General features: G+C 40.8%; 1 protein-coding gene across 1 annotated transcript in view; it reads right to left on the reverse strand.

Moving 5' to 3' along the window:
- dlgap2b (discs, large (Drosophila) homolog-associated protein 2b) overlaps window positions 1-24,589 on the reverse strand; it is a 64,279-nt gene extending 39,690 nt beyond the window's left edge. Inside the window, exon 1 of the mRNA XM_065963618.1 lies at window positions 23,454-24,589. The gene's annotated coding sequence lies outside the window, so the exon portion shown is untranslated. The remainder of the gene's footprint in view (window positions 1-23,453) is intronic.
- Between the last annotated feature and the right edge of the window lie 243 nt (window positions 24,590-24,832).

Raw genomic sequence — 24,832 nt, forward strand, 5'->3', positions numbered from 1 at the left:
GTGCTGTTTGTGCCACACATATTGATTTTACCGCAGGGAAAGTGATTTATCAGAATTACTCAAGCATGCCGGACGCCATGTGCATAAATAAGAAGGCGGCGCAGTCCTCATTTCATTTGGTAGTTCTCCTCTCTCTGCGTTTAAGACAGCATACACTCACTCATTTAGAGACTAGTGATTTTCCTCTCATGTACCTTCACTCACACACACGCAGACAGACACACACACACACACACACACACTTTATAGCTTCTACTCCTAGGATGAGTGGATTTGCAACAACCCTTTTTGTGATAAAGAACTCTTGAAATAAAACGGGGTGTAGAGAGGAACAAGATGGCTGTACTGAGATTGATGCCATGCAGAACCTGCAGTATGTTAATATCCTCACGGGGAAATAATGTTGAAAGAAAGGGCAGAAAATGGAACGCAAAAAAGTCCGGACAAATGACAAACACTAATGAAAAGTTCTTGTCAGTGCCTCCCATTAATGTTTTTTTAACAAAAACCATTTAAAATTTCACCCTAAATTAAGCTAAACTTCAAAATTATGCAAATTAATTCTCTGCAGGCAAACCTTGGCCTCAGTTCAAAACAAAAGAATGGCAATAATTCCTTGAGAATAAAACCGTTGCATGAACAATGCATCCTTCAAAGTGTGAATTTCACATGCTTTTCATCAGCTGCTATAGACAGAAAAAGAGAAATATCTGACACTTTGGAGCAGACTTGAATTTTGTCCAATTTATTTTTCCCCGCACGCCCTTTGAATGAAGCCGCTAACTGAGTGGGATGTGCCATTCACGTTTCAACCGTATTTATAATTCACAATCATGTCTTTGTACTCCGAAGACAGAACAAAAATGCTAATGAAATAAGTCAAATTAGCATTAGCATGAAACATGTCCTCTGGTCGGTCAGTGGATCTCACAGTATGAGATTAAATAAGTCACGCTCAGAGAATCCCGTATCTCGTCTCTGAATATTCTACAACAGAGACAAAACACACACTATCAAGTTTTCACTGTTCATCACTGATAAATATTTTTCCACAACAAGCTGGACGTTTCTCTTCGAGAGAGTTGGGACACTTCCAGAGTCTTATTCATTTGTTCTCATTTGGCTGTCTCACAGTTTGCACACTATGGAGGCAGACTGCTAATGAAATCAAGAGCAGGATGTGGAGATAATAACAGGTAAACGCAAATCAGCTGTTGTTCTGAATCCATTACCATGTCAATCAGCTGGGACGGTAAACCCCCCCCCACCACACACACACTCACACACAAACACAAAAATAATATTACATAATAAAATAATAGGTGAATATTCACATCAAACATAAAAAGTGAGATTGTATTCAGTAAAAAAAATGTCAAATGTAAATTTCAAATTGTTTCCGTAAGCTTGACAAACAGCTGAGGGAATGAATCATCTGTAACGTATAAAACAGGAAGCTATAAAGATGTATGTTCAGTATTTTCTCACAATGTGGACGTAATAACAACAGTACAAAGAGGAAAAAAAAGTCTCATTGTGTTGTATTCTTTCTGCCTGCTTTAGTATGCGGAGGCTCTTACATGCTCTCTAAACAAACAGCAATGCCAGGCAGTAGATAAGATGACCTTTCAGCCACACGGCGTCCATTTGATTCCATTTAACTATCAACTCCATTCTCAAACTAGCCTCCAGGCATTACAGCCTATTGATCTCCCACTGAAAGTTTAACTAGAACTCTTTAACAGTGTGTAATCTCCTCCTGTACTTCTTTGTTCCTCTGCAGCCAATGAGAGAAAAATAAGTTTGCAGCCCTCTAAGAGACTCCAGGCCGACAGCAACGTTGGCTGAACAATACTCCTCCTGGTGTTTACTGAGGGACATTATGTATTCAGCATTTAAACACCCACAGTGAGAGTTCAAGGAACTTAGGCTTCACTGTGGCTTTTTTTGAATACGGTTATAAGGGTATCCTTCACACAAAAAAATGCCAAGTGGTTGCTAGGGAACAACAGATATGTGTGTGAGAGATGGTTTGCTGTAGCACTCGCTTACAACTTTTTACCTATCTTATGAAGAGAACGAAGTATCTAAAAAAAAAAAGAAACAAGAGAATGTGAATGCAACTAAAAGCAATATATTAACAGTACATTTTACAGCTTGCAAATACTAAATACATCCTGCAAGAGGAGCACATGTTCAAATCAGTCGTTATGACAGATTATCCTGTTCCTCCTGATAATTAGAGCTCACGCTGCTGCAGCGTTCACTGAAGCGTCTGGCACATTAATGAGCCATAAGAACATGCTAATCGCGCCATAAAAGGTTAACAGACTTTTATGATCAAACAGACCTGACTGTACTTCATATTGTCATTCATTTATTCTCAACGTCTTGTCATTCACATCCCATGCCATTCTCCATCTCCATATAAGGATTTGTCAGAAGAACTAAGCATTGCACGTTTTTTCCACCCCGAAACATCAAACGCCTTCTGCTACGGATTTAAAGTTTTGGATTTATTTGCGGGTTCCTCAAAGGAAACGTTGCCGGTTTGTGTGTGTGTGTGTGTTTCTGCTGTAAGTTACTCTACAGCCCTCGTCTTCGAGATTTTTAAAAGTACAAGCCTGTGACAGTGTCAGCCCAGATAAAACAAGCGCGATGACCTCGGCTGTCAGCTGCACAGCCCTCCTCTCCCCCCCCGAGAAGGGAAAAATAGACACGGTGGAAGCTTAGAGACAGCAGCGATGGACGCTGGGATTACTCACAGCACTATCAAAACACCATAGATGCAATGCCACTGTGTCCTGAAGTGACAGACTGGTTTGAAGGTGTTTCTGCTTTATTATACAGAACAGCACGGAGAGAAAAGAGAGAGCAGAGTCGGATAGGGTCGACATGTAACCGTTTGTGTGGAGTATCAACAGAGCCTTAAAAAACTGTATAAATGTGCCTTTGGGCCCTATTTAACCCCACGCAGTAAATAAATCAAAACACGCTGAGTCACATAAACATGCATTCTGCACATTCAACCACAGGCCTGTTTGTTGATTCAGAAATGAAAGAAAACACAGACAGGAGTTTGCAAACACATCTTAAAGGCTAATGTCATCTGGAAATTGTTTTTCAGCCGCTGCATTACACCATTTCTAATCTTTCTTTTAGTTTTACAATTGCATTCATACTTTGGTCCAACCTGTAGTTAAATTTATACAACGCTTAATACAACACAACAGAACCTTACTGTTAACACAATTCATGTGTTTAGAGTTAAATTAACCAGAACAAAACATCACATGAAAAATGATAAAACACAGCTCAACATATCCATGGTCACAAAGCAGAAAGTCATTAGTCAAAGCACCTACAACCTGATGCATAATGCATAAAAATGATTTAGAGACCAGCTTCCCCAATCCTCCTGCAGAGCAGCTTCCTGAAACCGCTTTAATCCATTTTAAGATGCACTTTGGGAACAGATAACGATATGTTTTGTGACTCGGTCGCAGAGAAACGACTGTGGCTTCCAACGTTTTTCAAATTAATAAAATTACACAAGTATGAGGTAAGCAAGTTAAGGATGGCCTTCTAAATGACGACATATCAGTGAGATAGTCTACAAGTACACAATGCAGGCCAGCAAACTCGAGCAAGAGGCGTCATGCAGGCTAAGATTCTGGGGAGGCGAAGTAAGAGTTTGGTCAAGGACAAACGATTCAATTTTCAGCATTTGGAAACGTAATCACAGACATATGGGTTATTATTTCTTCATCAGTCTGAAAGTCTGAGAAAAACCTCACATCATGGACAATTCCTCACATCCAGTTGCCATTTTTGTAGCTTATATTTAACAAATCAAATCTACAAAATATCCCAAAATATGCCTTTCTGACTTTACCAGATATAACACTAAAGTGCTGACTACATTTATGCTCCAATAATTTTAATGCAATTATATAAAAGATTGTATTCTGTTGTAAGCCATTCTATATAACGGGAAATTGTATTTATAGTAAAATCATATTGTGCAAATATCATTATTTTACTATTATTTCTATCCAGTTTGGATCTTTACTTGTTACACATATCTCTCCACTGTGTAGTCACTTTTTACTGCAGCAAATCTGCCACTAAGTATTTCCTTTAAATCCATCCTCTGTAAGGTAATGATGACTCATAGTGCGTATCCAGAAATGCACAAATTCAACACTCGAACAAAAGGTAAATGGTCAAATGGTAAAAGAACTTGAGCTCATGGAGCCTTTTTCTAGAGCAACTTGGGGGGATTAAGTGTCCTTGGTCAAGACACTTAACCCAAAGGGTTGTGCCCAAGGACACATTGGACATGTGGCTGTAGAAGCTGGGGATTGAACCTCTGACCTTCCAGTTGACGACCAACTCCACCAACTGATCTCATATTGTAGGTATGTAGGTTGTCTATTGTACTGTAAGAGGGAAACTAAAAACAATTTGCAGTCTTTACCCCAAGGGTACAATAACGTCTTAACTGCTGAACCATAACTAACTGACCACCAGAGAAACACAACCACACGGGCTAATAATTCAAGCTGCCGGAACAGTTGAACTATTTCTGTATTTAGCAAAGTGATAAATTACAGTTTAAGACAGTGTAATTATCTACCTTACCACCTCTTTTGTGTAAATGTGACTTTACCTTAGAGTTTGTGTTGAGCACAGGACACTGCAGCTGCAGGTTAGAGACAAAGGTTTCAGCAGAAACAAGTCCAGGAGGAGTCATTTTCAGTTCTAATTACCACTGGTCTATTACTGGGCTAGATTAGTTCATGTACCTCTGCACTGTCCATCATCACATTCAAGACTTAATTGCACTTCCAATTTGTGAAGGCTGATCTCAGGTCTTTTGTGACCAATCGGCTAATTCTTAACCCCCTGTAAACATAATGTGATGTTGGTCAATCAAGCAATGCGACGTAATAAGGCACTTAAAGAGGCATACCAACATTAAGAGGGTGGCTTCACGATTCATAATGAAACATTTGAAATAAAGCTTTTCACACTCGTTTTGGTCAACTTTGTGGCGGTTTCTTATTTCAGTTTTGAAAACAGCACACCTCCTTCTAACATGGCAAAAAGTGTTATATTACGCCTTTCACAGTGGAAATGGATTAAGTCAACATGGAAATTACCCATCAACCATCAAAGCAAATCTGTTTCATCTCTTGATCCTTGAGCCAAAAAACCCTAATGAGTGAGATAGCCTGTAAAATACTTCAGTAGAAACCAAAAATGGACGATGACGTCCAATCTAGAAGCTAAAATCGACAGTGGATGTGTCATAGGCAAGCATCACTGACTCATCAGAGTGTTTTTGCAGAATTAATGGACAGCTGGCATCAAGAGTCCATGTCATGCAGACAAGCCCATCCAGTTCAGCCCACCCCCAAGGTCACAGGCAGTCTTTCACAGCGCCATGGCACCAGAGCAGCAGATGGTGGCAAAATGAGGGCCTATCATTACTCATCCAAGAGAGGGGATGTCTTTTCTTTGTCAGAAAAAAACTATCTGAAGGGATTGATAGGATTGATTTCCTCAATCACATACTTATTTTTGCAGCAGAGGTCCTAGATTAAATTACGCAAGTTGAACATGGGGGATCAAAAGCAGGGCTACCACTATGTTTTCATTTCAGTAATTTGCCATTCAGTTATTTGGTTTCTGATGCATCAAACCATACTCAAGGGTTCTTAACAGTTTACTAGATTATGATTAAACTATCAAAAGTCTCATTTAGTCCAGCCAGAGTCCATTTTACAAAAATAATGAGTTTTGAATTATCTTAGCAGAAGATAAAGAAAAGCAGCGAATCTTCACATTTCACAATCTGGATCAGGATTCCCTTTGTTTTAGTTTCATCCAGTTTTTATTTTCATTTTAAGTATAGCGAGATCTGGCACCAAAATGATCAAATCAGTGCCACAGATACAGCTTCCAATGGCCTGCCAGTGCCAAGATAAGTCTGTTTTCTCCAGGTAGATGGTGATGGATGCTAACGCCTCAGTTGGCTGTTGAAGCTAGACTATCAAGTCCTCATAATGTCATAAATGTCACAACTAATAAAGAGTATTATTTTCATGAAACAACACATCTTCCAAATGTAACAGTTAATTTCCCGCCTAAAAAGCCTGAGCAGTCAGATCCATTATTCCAGGTGAAAAGCTATTCTTACTGTGAAAGTTCTCAGCAACAAGTCCTTCATCCAAAACTATTTAAAGGAAGAATGTGCGACATTTTACACATAAATCCAGCAGAAATCAAGTATATATCCTCTGTAAATCTCTGAGTCATGACTGTCTACAATGAGTGTGACGCTCGAGTCCCGCTGTCTGCAGTGATGCCGTATTTACATCATGTTTACAAGGACGGGATGGCTGGCCGGCTCGTCCCCTTGCGTATTAAATCTGTTTAATAAGCACTATAGAAAAGGAGAATAACATACTGTACTCACTGCTTATTTGAATTTCACGTAAGTGTTTTTCGATCACGGTCATGCCGTGTAAATTTACATGCAGTTCAAAGCTACAAGCTTACTAAACAGCGCTACCATTAGCCTGCTTACACAACAATGCAATTTTGTCCACCACTTGCACTTAGTGCTTAATTATGGTGCGTTCCAATTTGATAACTCAGGGGAGAGGGGTTGGAGGGGTGTCGCTTTAGGAGAGCAGAGGATTCAGTGTGGTGTAGGTGTCGCCAAAACAGCAGTTTGTTTTGGTTTCATGCTGGTGCTCAAGGGTGACATCTGCTGGATCAAAAAGTTGTACATGTATAGTGTATGATACGACACTCGACATTTAGGCAGACAGAATCACTCCCATGATTCCCCGCCAGCCTCGATGTCATCTTTTATTGTTGGCGGCTGATTTTTACATGCTGTGCATGGAAAAGAACACTGAAAATAGCCATGATTTGGGGCACGCTGGTGGAGCAACGGTTATCGGGAGCGGGAGGCCCGGGTTCACTTCCACCCGTGGCCTCCTTCTGCATGTCGTTCCCTACTCTCTCTCCCTGGTTTCCGACTCTATCCACTGTCCTATCTCTGCATTAAAGGCACAAAAGCCCAAAAATAAATCTTAAAAAAAAAAAAAAAAAATAGCCATGATTTCAGTTTTGTTACGTCGCATTTTCTAGCTAATCCAGTCGTGGGATTTTAAAGTCTATTGATCACAAGGAGGAGATTTTCCTCCAATCTTAGACCTCGTCTGTAGTTTATCCAAATAATTTAAATTCAGTCACAGCTCAATCACAAGTTTTGTAACAGTTCAAAACAAAGTTTTTAAAGTGTGAATTCATGACCGATAAGTTTTGTTGGGCTCTAAAATGAATGAAAATGCCCTTAATGAAACACAATGAGAAGGAAGAGCACCAGTCACTTCCTACCTCCCTGAATTGCACACAAACACACACCGAGGCAAACGTAGAGTGAGTGAAGTGAACGTTAGAGTAATACAGAGGAGAAGGGAGTTTGATAGTTTTCTGCTTGTGGATGTTTAGCATCCTCAAAGCACTAATGTAATGTGCAAACACGAGGCGTAACAAGTTTACAGAACACCCCAGAGTGCTTTCAAGAAAATGATATAATGAGAAAATCTCATTTTTGAACAGACTAGACAGGGGATGTGTGAGGCGTTATTTAATATGTGAAGCTTTTAGATGAATTATGTTTAAGGCAGACAGTTTATTTCTTAAGTCAAGTCCTTTTTTTCCTCCTCTGTTCCTTTTTTTTTAAACACTTGCAGTCAGCGTCAGCAGCAGCTTGCCTGATCTGATCGATTCAAAACAGTCCTGGGGGTCTCGGTGACAGAGACTGCAAGACCTGGCTGAGGGTTTTTTTTTTTTTTTTCCTGCTGTCTCCCCGTCTCTAGGCAACAGCAAACCAACACGGTTATTACATCATATGGCAGAGTGGGCCTCCCATGTATTAATCTCAAAGCAACACTTAGCTGAGCTTAGCGAGCGGTGAGCGGGAGTGGAAAGGGTGCTTCACATGTCGAGAGGAGAGGATGGAGAACAGGGCAGAGGGCCGTGTGTGTGTGTGTGTTTCCTGTCTCCACATCTTCATCAGAGACATTTCACACAGTAACATGAGGGTGATTGTGTATTATACTTCACATGTTCTGCATATTATTAACAGAAAAAAAGGCTATTGTTTATTCTATTGGGGATCTATTTTAACTCCAACAATACTGGCGAAACTCGATAGAATGGGTTTTTGTATTTACTGTATAAAACAGGAAGTGAGCTTTATAAGGGCAAAGATCCCAGAACTGAATATTCCAACTTTGATTTAATGGTTCAGATCAACATCCTGTCAACACTCAAGTTATTTTTACAACATTTAATTCTTGCTCATCGCAGCTTTGAAGGCACAGCACGTAATTCCTCCTCCTAGCGTTCTATCAAATAAAACAACAACAAAACACTTAGTTGGATAACAGAAATCTTTCTGACATGACTCAGGCACAACTTAAAGTCACCAACAAACTTACGTACTAAGGTTGTTCCTGTTGTTTTCAGTCAGGTTCACTAACATTATGACATTTCATTCAAATGAAAAGGACAATAGGAAGGCTGGTTTGCTGACGTTCAGCTTTTAGGCATTTACTAAGCTTCCCTGGAAGACAGTGTGGACCAAATGAAATGGATCACGATCATGAATAAAATTACAGATTTGTTTCATTTGAACATTGCAGGGAACATTTCATCCATTTCATGGATCATGGAAAATTTGGATCATTGAAAAAAAAAAACACGTGTGGGACTAGTTTTTGACATATTAATGAGGAAATGTTACACATTACGCCTTTGAAGCACGATCAAGAAAAAGTAAATGCTATCCAAAACCAACAATCGTACAAGTCAAATGTATTACCTTTGCAGCTTAGTTCTTCTTTGACTCAATTCCACAACAGCAATTCTGCTGCCTTATAGTAGAACACCAAGTTTGTAATAAAGCAGAAAATAATCCCTCGAGGAAGAGTAAGGTTTGTATCTTATTCTCATATTTTATGTAGGACATTTATAATCATATTTGAGTCTGACACAGTAAACATTTGATCAAATTAGTAGTCTGAATTACCTCAGTATTTGTAAGCATATTTATGAAAAGACTATTTTAAAGTGCATCCAGTTATTTAACATATCCTTCATAAAGAGCAGCAGGAAGTGTTTAAGGGACAGGCTCTGTTGCATAAATTGTGTGCTAATGAACAGGATGCTATGCTCTCTCTCCTCCTACTTTGCTTGCATCCACCAACTTCTCTGTATGAATAAAACATTTAATGCATCAAACGGGCTAATAACTAATACAGTTTGTCATGCCACCAAATGACTATTAACTCTGTTTACTGACTTCTTAATCAGCTCCCAGGAACAAGACATCTTCTTTAGCCACCTTTTGTCTCTTTGTGTAACCAGATGTCGACATCCTGTGTGTGTGTGTGTGTGTGTGTGTGTGTGTGTGTGTCTACTCTGTATGTGTGTGTATTGATACTGTGCATGATAATACTAAGTTGTGATAACTATTTGGTCTTCCGCCTGTTAGCTTTGTAAGTGGTAAATAGTCTACAGAACGTTAAATAGTCATATGTTTGTAGGTCATGTGATTGCACTGAAGAGGTCGCAGCTGAAATCTATTTGCCTAATGGATAGGAGGATATATACTTTCCTAAACTGAACAAAACAGGGCACTACCGAGCGATTAGTTAGTGCACCCCGAGTACAGTCGAAAAAGCAAGCAGCCCGGGTTTGAATCCGACCTGTGGCTCCCTTGCCGCATGTCTGGGTAGGCCAAACAGATTTCTGGCTGGCCCTGGCCACCCTCTGGCTCCACCCATGATGTATTCATGACATTTTGGATATCAAAACCAAAGAGTCCAACTACACACAAACTACTCTCTTAAATACAAAAGTGTCATGCTTTTTTATTGGGACTACACTACTCAGGAAAATCGAATGAACAGGCATAATTTAAAGGTTTTGATTTTCAGAACGACACTGCCAAAATAGCACACGTCCAGTAACTGGACATTTTATGCAAAAAAAACAAACAAAATTGAACTTTTACCTCATGTGAAATTGCAGCATACCTAACTTATAAGATTGAATAAAATTGATCAGTGATATGAGTTGAGCCTGATATGTTATAAAACAATTCATGCCAACCTTTACAATTCCCTTTGTATGACCTTATTATGGCCTTTGTGGTATCCTGCTGAGGTGTTTCCATCAGCTGTGTTCCCGTGCATGCAAGCAGCAGCGTGGCTCTCGTACTCAAGTTAGATTTGTCAAATCAGTCTGACATTCAACAGAAGCTTTCTCTTCTTTAGACACCCAGAGCACACTGCAGTGACGGAATATTTTAATAAAGATGCTGTTGAGGGAGATTACACGAGCACAAACTGGATATTTCACACAGCAATATGTCTTATTATGCTCATCTGCAGGCACAATAGAAAGCTTTTGTCCTGGTTTCAGAGTGCCTGGGGTGGTAGTGCTGTTGTTATAATGGGTTTGCGCTTCCTGAATGGATGGCAGGTCCGGAGGCAAATGAGCTAAAATCAAATGAGAACCCTTCAGGGAATTACATGATTCATCTCAATTATTATTATTTTTTTACTAGTACAACGTACAAACTATTTGACGATGTGGTTTTGCAGTAAGAGCAGAGAGGGTAATTTCACAAAGCTGGCTGCTTTTTTTTTTTTACTCAAACAAAATTCAACAGCAGCTCATATGACTGATCCAGATAAGATTTTTAATAAAATCACCTGCTCGAGCAATTTCATTTCCCCTTTACAAATAAATAGAAACTGAGCTTGAGATGTAGAACAAGAAAACCAAAAGACAGCAAAAGTTTCTGACATGGATACAATGTTCCTACATGTATCATTACATGTGTTTCAAGGAGAGCAATTCAGTACTAGACTAATTCATTACTAGGCAAAAACCTCAGACCTGGTTGGTTGACAGGGAGATCTAAGTGAAATAATTATATATTTTAAATTGAGACTTTGTTAAACCAAAATGATACAAGATTTGGTTTTATTTGGCAATGTGGCCCCCCTACAGTTAATGTTCTGGCCAATGATTGAGAGCCAGTCTCAGATTAAGCCCATCCAGGCTGGTTTCTTCACTTTCCTTTTTTCTCTTCTCTGTCATCGTTCTCACTGGTTTCTTCAACTCAGTCCATGATATCCATATTGGGAATACTGAGCTAAGAAGGGATATGTTTGCCTTCAGGGCCTTTTTTTTTTTTTTTGCCAGAAAGCTGAGCTGTTATTGTTCAGAGAAATGTCCTTTCCAAGCAAACGCCGGCACAATTTTCTCTAAAAAGTCAGGGTACCATCAAAACACTTTTGAAGCTTTTATTATAATGTTCAAACATGCATAATGTTGCTTTATTTTTTATTTTTTTTAATCCAGGTGAGTCAAACTCAAGTGAACACAGCCTAGGTATGGGCTTTTCCATTGGTCATGTGAGAGACTAGACAACTCAGGATAAATTGCTTGGTGGTGCCGATACATTTTCAAAATCCACTTAAGCGTTTTCCTGATACATGTTTTGTCTAAATGTTGCTGCAGGTGCACGGTGCATTAAAGGGGTTATGTTTTTCAGGTTTTTTATTAGGCATCTCTACATCTTAGGCGATAAAAAAACAAAAACTCTAAAAAAATGAATGGAAGGAAAGCAGTAAGAAATATATATCTGAAACGCTTAAATGGCTGAAAATCACAACTTTGCTTTCATGACTTTTTTCTAATGAGACATTTCTTGAAGCCTAGATCAAATACTAACACCACAACGCCTCCAGTCAGGGGAATCTGCAATGGAACCCCGGTTGCAATAGGATATCAGTCCTTTCTTTTAGTAAATGTACTAAACCTGTATCACTGGTTTGAATGGTTTCTTATCATCCATAAGGTTACACAAGACCAAGTTCAGCTGTGATTTAAAATATACAACATGGTTAACTCAACACCAATACACAGTCTACATCCACCAGCACCAATATCAATGCAATTCTGACGTCTACTTTACAAATAGCTGCAGGTCGAACCACAACCAACTCTTTGCTCTTTTGTGGATAGCTTAACTTTTTGTAAAAATGTAGTACTTTTAGGGAAACCCCCTTAAAGTGACATACAAACCCATTTCTAGCTCTAGGTAACAATCATCCAAACTGACTTGCTGTGAGTGACTTCTCAAAAAGGAGCCCAGGATATTCATATTTTGCACCAAAACATTTCTAGTGTTCTGTTTCAAAAGAGCAGAGAGCTTTGATTATTTGTTTCAATGGGCTGATGGAATAATGGGTTAGAGTGAAGGTGCGTGCTTTTAGTTCTCCCTCTTTCAGAACACAGCATGACACACAGCGCACACAGTCGCGCAAATGGCAAATCTTAAGCCCTTTAGACAGATAAATACTCCCATTGACTACATCTATTGCTTTTATGGCAGGAAATATATTTGTAAAATGTGCCAACAAGAGTGGTACAGTTGCCCTCTGGTGGTCTATTACTTACTGTTACTTAGGGAACAGTGCTTCAAATCACCGTTTTTATTTTCTAAAATGATGTCTGAAATACTAAACCAGCAAAGCAATGGATCTGTTCGCCGACTTTGTTCAGCAGCACACGACGTAAAATCTTGTGAGTGATGATATGAATTAAAATCGCTCTGCAGTACGGTCCAAACCTCTGAAAGCTACATGTCAACACTTTTCCGCCTCATGCAGATTCCTCAGAGTAAACTGTGACAAGCTCCAGAATTTTCCATAATTAGTTTTGAATTAAACCGTCAGCACCAGCAGGGTGCCAGGGCTGAGCAGTCACAGTTTTCACCTCTGTGTTGCCATGACACATCAGAGCACAGGCCACGATCTTTAAGCCTCTTGTCTAAGGGTGGCACACAGATCTTTTTAATCCAACGCATTTAAAAGGATTAGGGGATGCTGAGGCTACTAAATGGCCTTACACTAAATGGTTGGACTATGTGTGCCAGCAATCATTGAGATAGCTCTTTACTCAGTTATAAGTCAGATCGGGCATTTAAAAGAATATAGTTTTAAAAGTGAATCAGCTGAATTGGCACAAATTGGCGAATAAAAAACTAAATCTTTCTTGAACATTTTTCAACTGTTAACTGTTCTCAAAATCCACAAATTCAACCGAATTGAACTCAAGATCATCCGTGAGAGTCTTGATGGATCCTCAATTGAGAGCAACATTAAGCATTATTAATACTCCACTTCCATGTTCAAGTTGTGCTGAAGAGCCACGGGTTGGCTGAGGGTGCTCCTGCCAGCAGCCGGGCTGGAGTCGACTAAAAAGCTCTCACATGCACTGTTTCCAAGTGGGCAGAGCCTTCCGATTAAAGGCTTGTTATAGATTTGCCAAACTTGATTCAAACGTTCAAGAAGGAAAGTCAGCATTTTTTTTTGTTTGAAATTGAATACAAAAGGAGTAGAAAACAGTGTTTACGCTAGGCTTTTTTTGTTCTTACGTTACAGCCGGTGGAGCAACCCAGAATAAAGCTCCACTTTATCACTGAAGTGATAGATTGTGGACACAAAATACAGTGATTAGAGGGTTGAAAGAAAAATGTCAAAACCAGTCGACAACTCTTGTTTACAAACACCTGCCTCTCACAGGTGTTTTCAATGAACACCTGTGATACACCGCTTTCCTGCAGATGACCTTCTGTGTGTCTCTGTGCATGTATGCTTGCAGAGTTTACGCACTCAAACGATGCATGACAGAGAGCATGTGAGCCTCCAGCTGAGCAAAACGAGCCAAGCAATGCACCCCACCATGCCCTACCAGCCTTTTATCGTGCATGAGGCACTAAGGCCCCCGCTCCCCCGTTGCCTGACTCGATGCTGGTTTAGCACATTAGCATTAGCACTCTGAAATCCCTGTGTGGACATGTAACACCGGCTAGGCATCGCCACCCTGCGTGAGTCCAAACACGGTGTCCATTAATGCACGGCAGGTACCATGGCAAAGGCTAATGTTAACCTTAGCGTCCACACACACACACACACACACACACACACACACACACACACACACACACACACACACACACACACACACACACACACACACACAGCTTTCCTCCCGCTCAGACTTGTACTGATCCTATAAGCGCTCCCCAGAGTGCGATAGACTGAGAAGACGGCTACCACCCAGCTTCTATACAGGCTAACACTCTTCACAGTATATCCTGCTTTCAGCTATGGAGATGTTCACTATGGATGCTGCCAGGGCGAACACACACACACACACACTCAAATCAATTTCATGCTTGATGGAACACTGATTAAAACATAGGTTGATAAAGCTGATTCTGGACTTTTTTTTAATCTCCTTATGGTATGAATTACAAATGTTGAATAAAAGACAGAATCAAGGACATATTTACTTTATGATTCCATTTTCTGTTTTTATCTCATATCAGCTCTTTGTGTGTGTGTGTGTGTGTGTGTGTGTGTGTGTGTGTGTGTCGGGGGGGTATGTATTGTTGACAGGATTTTAGTAAAACTGTGGTCTGTGCTTTACAGAAGCAATTTAAAAGAGACAATCACAATTGCAGACACACAAACAGCAAACATTCAGACATAAGTTAAAACAGAAAATATAAATGATTAACTTTTTTTTCTAAATAATATAACATTTCAGCATGAACCAATCCACACATTGATCTACAATACACTAGAATCAGCAGCTCTCTTCTGCATTATTTGGCTTACTTCAAACCAAAACTGTATTTTGCCATACAAATCTAACAATATGTGTACCAATACCTGCTCAGCATCAAATGAAAGACAGCCAAAGTTAGAAACCAGCAGGTCAATCTGAAGCAGCAAGATATGCATTTCAGGATAATTCAACCATGTGGCTCTTCTTGCTTTCTGATGGTTGTTTTTTTTTAAGTCTCATATGATCCACATCCGCAAAGTTAAACCTGAGCTAATTTCAAATGCACTCCTAAACATTTCTAGAGAATTTCAAGAAGAATGGCCCTGAAATCCTTCCTATCTGTTTTTTTTCACACATGCACCTCAGAGTGGGAGACTATCCCAATTGGACAGTAGGCGGGCGGGGGATCTCCTGAGGCATGACATGATGTAAAAAAAAACATCATAGAAGTGGCAGCCGTAGCAACAGAGTCTGCTAGACAACGCCATAATGACAGTATTTGCCTTTATTTCAATGCTATGTGTACTTCTATAGAATCACAGAGATCACATCGGTCATGTGCATACAGTCTATGGTCGTGCACTGATTGCAGGGTATAAACTCCCGCTGTCTGAACACAACTTATGTTTGACCTCAAAGTCGGTATGTTCCGTTTTGGTGTGTGTGTCTCTTTAAATGCAATGAGCCCCCCCCTAAGTTTTCCCTATAGATATCACTCCTTAGCTAGCGAGAATAAAAATAGTGGACCTGTGCCAAAGTTTTTGCTCTAGGCTTGGGGTGGAGTCAAAGGGTGGAGATACCAGGGGAGGTATGTACCACTGTGACGTCACAAGGAGAGCAAATCTGAAACAGAGCATTTTTCTCTGAGACTTATGCAGACCACAAACAAAGGACTGGATGGATTTATTTCACATTTTGTGGGTCTGTAGACACTCAGCTTAGCCAAATATATGTTCAAAAACACTGAGAAAGTGGATTTTACATAATATGTCTCCTTTGAGGTGATTTCACGGCACTCTACTATTGGACGGATGAAATGATATCCACTCATTGAAAACAAAAGTGGCACTACAAATCAAATACATCAAACATTTCTTCTCATGTATTTTTCAAGTTTTCCCACCCTTTAAAACAATGCTCAATGACAGCCGTGTGTAAAAGTGCAACTCAAGCCTACCTTTAAACTGTCCTAGCTGGTGCAACACCTCAAATGTTAGAAGTGCACTACATTTAAACTTCCCTTTAACCCATTCTGACAAACCAGGTAACAATTGCTGAATCAAAGATTGGATCAATCTTTCAAAAAGATGCTGGGTGTATATCGACCTAGAGAGCCTCAGGATTAGAAATCCTGTTGCTACAGGGATTGCCCTGGCCTTTATACGGCAGGGACTCTCTGCTCAGGTCTGCACTGCATCATTCTGCCAAGGCAGTAAGAGCCTTTTTTTTTTTTTTTTTTTAAGCTATTTTCGACACGCTCCATCCCGTGGTGGCCTCTTTGTATGGCCAGGAATCACTTGTCACCTTTGTCACCTTGTAAGCAAGAACCACACAAGCCTTGGCTTTACAGGTCTAGGGGGAAACATACTGTAACCACACACAAGTCGTTTTCTCAATGGCATTACGTCGTTCAAGGTTTACAGTCGACGGACACTTTCTGCCTTTTTTCACCTTCTGTTTCGCCGTCTCTCCCTTCCTAACCTCTCTCGCCCCCTCATTCTCCCGACGTTGCTCTCTCTGTCACTTTGACTCACTTTCTCACGTACACAATATGCACACACACACACACACACACACTCTCAATGACCAGTCATGCCTGATAATTCAGCCTTTGTAACACGCTGACATACACGAACACGTTCATACTTGGACATTTGCTACAGCAGAGCTTCAGGATTAGTAGCTACTACTTGCATGACACACCAGGAGAGAGTACAACACACACACACACACACACACACACACACACACACACACACACACACACACACACACACACACACACACACACTAAGTACACACTGTTCAATCGCACTGAAGGAGAAACTGAGCTACACACACAGTAGCACATTCTAGACCATGGTGCCTAATACTACCACAATAGCATTTCCGTCAATGGTACCATACGTGTTTGTTTGTGCTTGTTAAAACACCATTAAATCCCCCCCCCCCCCCCCCCACACACACACACACACACACACACACACACACACACACACACACACACACACACACACACACACACACACACACACACACACACACACACACACACACACACACACACACACACACACACACACACACACACACACACACACACACACAGACAAATCCTGGCCCAGATCTCTCTTATGAAGCAGCACTGTTTGGTACAACATACAGCAGAAGGGAAAGAGAGAGAAAAAAAACGTTACAGCTCCTGAGTATCTCCATGGAAACAGGCTGGAGAGCAGCATATTCCACTCGGCATTCTGTCAGAGACTGAGGACGTATCCAGTCCTCATTAGGGAAGCTAAACCACATCACATAGCAGGCGGATGATTCCATTATTAATCGCAACAGATTTTTTTACCTAAGAAAAAAAAACAAAAAACGCACACACCTGGATGAGGGGTTTCCTCAAAGTAGTCAATTCACTCCAGATCGCTTGATGGACTTAGGAGTTTCTCTCCAGAGGATGACAAATGCATATATTATATTTGATCACAGTAATATAGTTTCGTCCTGGCTAGTCATCGCTTTTTCCTGCTCACGCCTCACACTTACCCTTTTGGTATCCTCAAATGTGTACAGTCACTGACAGCTGACCCGGAAAGTGAAATCATTCTCGAGGGTCAAGTGTAGATGATATACTGATTTAAAAAAATATGTACATATATGAATTGTTAATGTAATGCCTCAAACATACAACAGAGATCAAAAGCTAGAGTGGGCTTCAGTGGCTCCCGCTGTCCATTATGTCATTTAAGATGGTATGTAGTTGTTGTGTGGAGTAAGGCGGCCACTTACAATTTCTTTTTACCAAACATTCATGCTCACAATTCTGTTCTGTCACACCAACATCAAGCCAAGTGATGTGGTAAATACACGTGTTTACACAAACCATTTTTGAGTATTTTATCCTCCAAAATGCAATACTACATCTCCTGAGATTTATGTAATTCAAGGTTATCAACTTAAGTCAGATGTGATCAGCAGAGTGTGTTTCCTCCTGTTTTTAGTACAACACAGTACTTAGTATCAATTGTGCTTTTAGCTGCCAATATGCAGCTCACTCCTCTGAATGCTCTCTATATTCGACTCATATTCACTCTTCCACTCACTCGTACACCCACACAGCTTCTCTTGCTACCTAACATGGTATTGTACCAAGCACAGCTAGGAGGGATTAAACGGGGAACTTAGGTTCTAGTTATTTCTATCCAGCCTCTCTGTGTGTTTTTCCTTCTTTCTTTTTTTTTGCTACAGGACTGAACATCAGGTGTCAGGGAAACATTTAGCCAACAGAGCTTAGGTGTAACTCTAATGATTCCTCTTTGGGTTCTTGTGTCACTGCAGTAGTTAAAGAATAACAGTAAACTGTAGACAAAAATACAACTTGTGAATCATATTGCGGATTGAAAATAGCATATGGTCAAGTCCATTTTAGAGCAAAAATGCCAAATATCGTTTGGCCTCAGCTTCTCAAATGTGAAGAATGGATGTTTTTCTTTCTTCAATATCAGTATAAATATAATACTTTGCCCTATACCATAATTTCGATGAAACAAAACATAATCACATTACACTTTCATTTAATACACCAAACGACAAGATATAGCCTCTGAGGGTGAGGGCAAATATTTATTGGCGAATGTGAGGACAGAAGAAAACAGACATTCAGGCCAAGAATCCCTCTTTTGTGTGATAGTCATTGGTCACAGTCTTACTAACAATGTAAAACTCCACAACAGTTGATGTACAACATCTACAATTAATCCAATCAACACAGCATATGCGCTTTCTCAAACTAAGGCCGATGAAATCTCCCTCTTTTCCCTCCATATGGACTGCTTTCCTTCTTGCAATAAGAGCCAGCTGTAATGTGATTGGTCAACACAACAAAAACTACAAACCAACTACAAATAGAAAACAGAAAGCCTCTGATATCAAAGTTGGTCCTTTCTTCTATAGGTTCTGCATGAGTATTGAGATATCTGTTCGTTCTACAATATTTAATTTTTTTGCTAATATGCAACACCTATATGGTATATGAATAGTGGAGTGATATGTGTTATTTTGGGTTAGTTAAAGATCAGTCACGCTGGAACGTTCAGGATCATCTGCAGAGTTTTGAATGAGCATGAATTCAAAAGAAGCCCTATCAGCAAGGCGTTGCAGAGCCTATACCAGGAGCTCTGTTGTATGCTCTGACAGGTAGTGTCTGGTCTTTCTGATGTTGTATAGGGGACTTTGACACAACCAGGCCATCAAGGCCATGTGAACCTTAAAGGACAGCTGGTCATCAATCATGCCAAAAAGTTCCGGGCAGACTTAGTGCATGAGGAAACATCGGTGTGTTGACTGGCTGGGATGACAAGGAGCTCAGTCTTTGATAAGTGGAGTTGAGAGTGGCCTTTTTTCATCCATTAAGCGATATCAGCAAGGCATGACAAAATCCTTGACAAGATCGTAGTGTCTTCTGACGGAAATGACAGGAAGAAGCTGTGTATTGTAAACATAGCAATGGGAGCGGCTTATTGCTCCAAGTGAGGTGGTGCATAGTGAGAAGAGAAGGGGACCACACACTGACCCTTGAGGCACCCCTGTGGATAAGCTGTGCAGTTTTGACACTTCTCCCTGCCAAGATACTCTAAAAGATCTCCGTGAAAGGTATGACATGAACCAGCAGAGGGCAGATCTTGAGATACCAACCTTAGAGGATATGAAGACGAGGATTTGGTTCACTGAGTCAAAGACAGCTGACAGATCTAGCAGCAATAAAACCCAGGACTGACCAGCAAGTCTAGCCAGATGATTCATAGAAAATGTAGCCCCACTCAACACTATTATTAGCAATGAGAAAATAAATGTGTGATTCCGCATACTGGATACACAGAACACATTTGAGTTTGAATTGTTAACTGTTACAATGATTGTCATATGTATGAAAATGAATGTCTGACATTTTTAAAAATCTACTTCTACATTGTATATACCCATTCGTGTTGTGGGAGATTGGTTGAAGACATAAATTGACAATTAAATAGTTTCTGTTCTAATTCAAACTTGAACTGACGGTATATCAGCTGATAAGACTTGTATATTTTTTTTTTATTCCTGACTACAGTGTCGATTATTGTCACCTTTTGTGTTACAGACACTGACATGGAGCAAGAAAAAATGCCAAGGTGTCACTAGCAAGATGGAAGATGGTGACAAGACAAAGAAAAGATGTGAAGTTTTACCTGTTGGGGAAATCAACTCCTGACTCATTAAAATGCAAGTTAATTGCAGGATCTCTAGAAAGTGTCATTCCCTGAGGATGTTGTCATTTACACTCTCTCTTTGTAATGTTATAGTTTTCTTTCACTGATTTATTTGGTGTGTGAAAATAGACGAAAAGACAATAGCACATTAAATGTCCTTTTTTTTCTTGGCAGTTTGGATGATCTGTGGTTAGCATCCGAAGTCTGCACCACAATTAATGACAGGTCACAGAAATGTCTTCTTTAACATGTGTTGGTGTCTTGATCATGCATTTACAGATGCACAACAGCACTGACTGATGGGGCTTATTACTTAAAATTGAACAAAACTCACTGGTATTTCTATTACTTATTGCTCTGCACCCGCCAATGAATCAGCTCGCCAGTTAATGACTGGTTAATCATTCCATCCTGACCTTCAAACCCCCGCAGCAACAAAACAAAGAGAAAAGATGCCATCAACAGCAAGATGTACTGCTGCTTTAATCCTTCAAACAAACACACACTCTCCGTGAGAAAAAAAAGTAAGAAGCTATATCAACAAATTAGCCCTTTTATTAACTGTATTACATGTGGAGCTTCCAGAATAGGACACCAAATGAAAAAAAACAGTCTCACTGACAGAGATCATAAACATGTCGTCTAAGATAACGAGCAAAGGATGTTAAATCAAAGGCATCAAGTTACGGGAATGATACTCCATGGCAAAATAAGCTCTTATCTTGATCTTTTTGTCTTTGTGCAAGTTCTGCTTCTTTTTCAAGTTTACCACAACTGTCCCATGAAATTTGGTTGGTATATCCCGTCCTCAGAGGTCGACTCTAAATCGTTTCTTTGATGATTACTATTTGTTTGACCCGATGAAGGGTAAAAATCCTACCAGTGAAGTGGTATGTCCTTGAAGTGTGCTGTTAATATTGATGGTCTGAAGAGTATGAATCTCAATGATGTTGACTGTTAGAGCCTCTTTCTTCTGCTGACCAACAGCAAAAGTTTTACATCTGAATTAACTCAGGATGTCTCTATATCTTTGAAGAGATCCAGGAAGCTTACTGGATTTTCATTTGCTTGAGTGATCAACATTTTTTAAAGTAATTATTTGGCATTTGGGTAAATTAGCTCAACTAAGCATAAAGACTTGAAAAAGAGGGAATAGCAATCCTGACTCAGTCCAGATGTTTAATATATGCCTTCCAGCACCTGTACAAAAACACAAAAACAGGTTGCATACCACCAAAAATGAAAAGAGAAATTGTTCAGACTAGTCCCGGACTTAACGGCGGCCAGTAAGTTGTTATTTATTTGGTTCTGGCCTCAGTGCCTTGCAAAGCTACAGGAACCTGCTGCTGCTTCCACCTACATAATACATGTACATACAGGTTGGCGGTTATAATGTTATCTTCTGCGTCCCGGCAATGAACCCAAATGTTCAAGTTTTTATTAAGCATTGTCCAAGTGAGGCCACCTGCAAAATCTCTCAAGATGTTATCCATTTTTGTGTTGCTGTTTGTAACAAACACTGCATCCTCAAGGTGCATCTGGCTGTGCTCACCACTGTCATTCTTTTTTTGGAGCTGTGAGCTTTTATGCACGGAGCTAAGCAGCTAAATGAAGCGTTTCAGGATGCCAGTGTATCTGCAGGAGAATCAGAGCAGTAGGAAACCGCCTGGGAGCTGCAAGGAGCTGAGACTCTGCTCCTCTGAGATTCTCCTCTGCATCCTAATGCCACACATGACAAATGACCACATCTGCAGACACCTTTGCTACACGTGAAAGCCGCTTGATTCAGTCCACACAGCTGTCCGTGTGAGCCTGTGTATGTATGTGCATAAATGTGGGCCCTTAGCTCGCTGTATTGTACGTTTATTTTAGAAGATAGGGATCAGTGCTAGAGCAAATGCGGTACATAAGAGTTTGTGTGGGTGTTTGCATATGTCAAGACACAAGATTGAATGCTTGTGGTGATAATGTCTGACAATCCTCTGCTTTAAATCAAAGGACAGCTACAGAGGAGTCTTGCATTGCTATCTGATCTGTATGAATTACTGTGATAGCTCGTGACATTTTTCTTTTATGTTTGTGTCCTACAGGTCATGACCAACACATCTGTGCTTTTTCTGGACAAATAAGATACTGCAAGACCCTATCAAAGGTTTCACCTCACTCACACACACACACACACACACACACACACACACACACACACACACACACACACACACACACACACACACATGCGTCCATACACTCAAATACATAGAAAAACCCTGAAGCCTTGTCAAACTGCGGAATGCAGGATTTGAATATCGCTGCAGTACCAACTCATATTGGTCTCTTCTTCTGGATTCAGGAGAGTGTGTGTGTCTGTGTGGTCAAAAGTGGTGAGCCCTCATTAGGTCACTTACAGGTTCAGGCGTACGTCTTCAGAACTCCCCATGTGATTGAAAGATTGTAGGATTTTGGTAGTGATCAGTGTTCAGCTGTTGGCCATCACATCTCAAGAAACCACAGAGTAACTTATCCTACACCATCCACCCCCTCCCTCCCTCCCCCAACACCCCCTCCCATACTCCTGTCCTCATCTACCATTATCCTTATCTCCCCTTTTGTTTCCTCTCTTCGTCTTGAATGATCTCTTTCTCGTACAAGTAATCCATGAAGAGAAACAGATAAATAGTCAGGAAGAGGGGGGGTGGGGGGGGGGTTGTCTCTCTATAGCCAACCACAATCAATAAAAATGATTACATAATCATTATCTATTGGTACGATTGAGTAACAGTTAATCAATTATTTGAAGACTGAGATCGTGGCGACGTTAGTGTTCACAAGAAGATCAATGGAGAGCTGTTTGGCCACAATGTTGAAATTAATATCCCCTTGTGCCCATTGAGAAGCTCGGTTTAGGAGCAATCCCTCCCTCCTCGCTGGATGCTGTATTACACACACATACATGAACACACACACCTGCAAGGATCACTGTGATTTAGCGAGATAAGAGATGCTTCTTCTCTTCTTTTATCACATCCGACAAAGGATCAGTCTTCAAGAGCTTCTTTTTTTTTAATTTTCTCTCCATTGAGAGGAATACTAATCACCCGATCTGCAGTACCAACTTCTCATCTACCTGTTAAATTCACCCACACGTAAAACGCTAGAATGACATGGAAAATGTCCCATGCAAAAAAGCAAATAAAACAGCCAAATGCTGTAAATATGTTGCCAGAGAAGTCCAAGTCTTCTTACCTTGCAGCTAGTCCGTGTTCCGGAGACATTTGAGCACATATGCGGTGCGTCTTCACAGTCATGCAGAGGTGTTTCACATCTGAGAACGGAGGGGGAAAGCCGGATTTCTCCTCTGTTTTTCTGCTCCTGTCCTGGTATTTTTTTCAAAGCCCTCTGAGGAACGGAGCACTGACAGAGGAGAAAGAGGAGGAGGTGGTGGAGGAGGAAGAGGAGGAGGAGGTGGAGGAGGAGAAGGAGGAAGAGGAGGAGGAGGAGGAGGAGAGGGAAGGCTAAGGAGGGAGCAGTCTGCCGGGCTGGGCTGCTGTGGATCACCTGGAGCAGTGTCGGGCTCCGCATTTACTCCTCCACTGCAGCAGTGCGAGGCAGCGGCGCGAGCTGCATGTTGCTCCCACGGATCACCGCAAAACAAGGACACGGAGTCACCATCTGCTGGATTCAGGATTCTGCAGCTCTGTAGCTCCACGCGCGCCTATCCCCATCAGCATGCACACTCATGCTGTCCCTCTTTCCCTCTGGGTTTATATCTGCATCTGTGTCTCTCTGCGTGTCTGTTCCTCACACTCCATCTCCCTATTAGGAGGTTTATAACCAATCGCAAATGTGCTCCCAAGTCATTTGGCGCTCACTTTTCCCAGCTCTGTGTCCCCGTAATGACTGGTGCATGTGGTCATACGTCTGGTGCTCTTGGCGATAAAACGTCAAGCTCAATAAAGCCTCAGCCAACCTCACGCTCTCCCTGCGATGACATCACTCCTCAGAACCAAAAAGGAGGGAGTCGTTTCCTGGTCTTGTCGGGACCCCGCTGACGTCACCAAAAATCCGGCACGTTTCTCAGGGTATGTGCAGGTGTTGAAATGACACCCAGTCCATTAAGAAAGTTTCACAAAACACAGAAAAGACATCAGAAGCACGTCAAAACCGATGGCTCCATTTTCTGGAAAGCATCCAAGCTGATCCAAGTTTATTACATCACCAGACTTGACCATATTTCCTCCTGAAGCTACCTGTTGTCCAAACTTGAACCGCAAATTTCTCCAACTGAATACCAGAGCACTCGATCAGCGAGTTCCTCCGCCCTCACATTCCCCTCACGTCCTCCCTCCTTCACCAGCCTCCCTCTCTGTCCTACGGCACAGCAGAGCTTCTAAGGTTGAGAGACAATGTAAGAGAGGAATGAATACAGATTTGAAAAGGATCATATTGATGTGAGGCCTAATGTAAGGACTTTTTAGTATTCTGAAGAAGTAGAGGTGCTACTCGAGAGAAATATGAGAACTCCTCCACTAGATTTAAAAAAAAAAAAGGGCAAGTCACTAAAAACTAGTGCAGCTGGAAAAGGAATGTTTGAATAAAGACACAGCTGCATAAAGCCAACACAC

This window comes from Labrus bergylta, chromosome 15, assembly GCF_963930695.1.
Source record: "Labrus bergylta chromosome 15, fLabBer1.1, whole genome shotgun sequence".
NCBI lineage: Eukaryota > Metazoa > Chordata > Actinopteri > Labriformes > Labridae > Labrus > Labrus bergylta.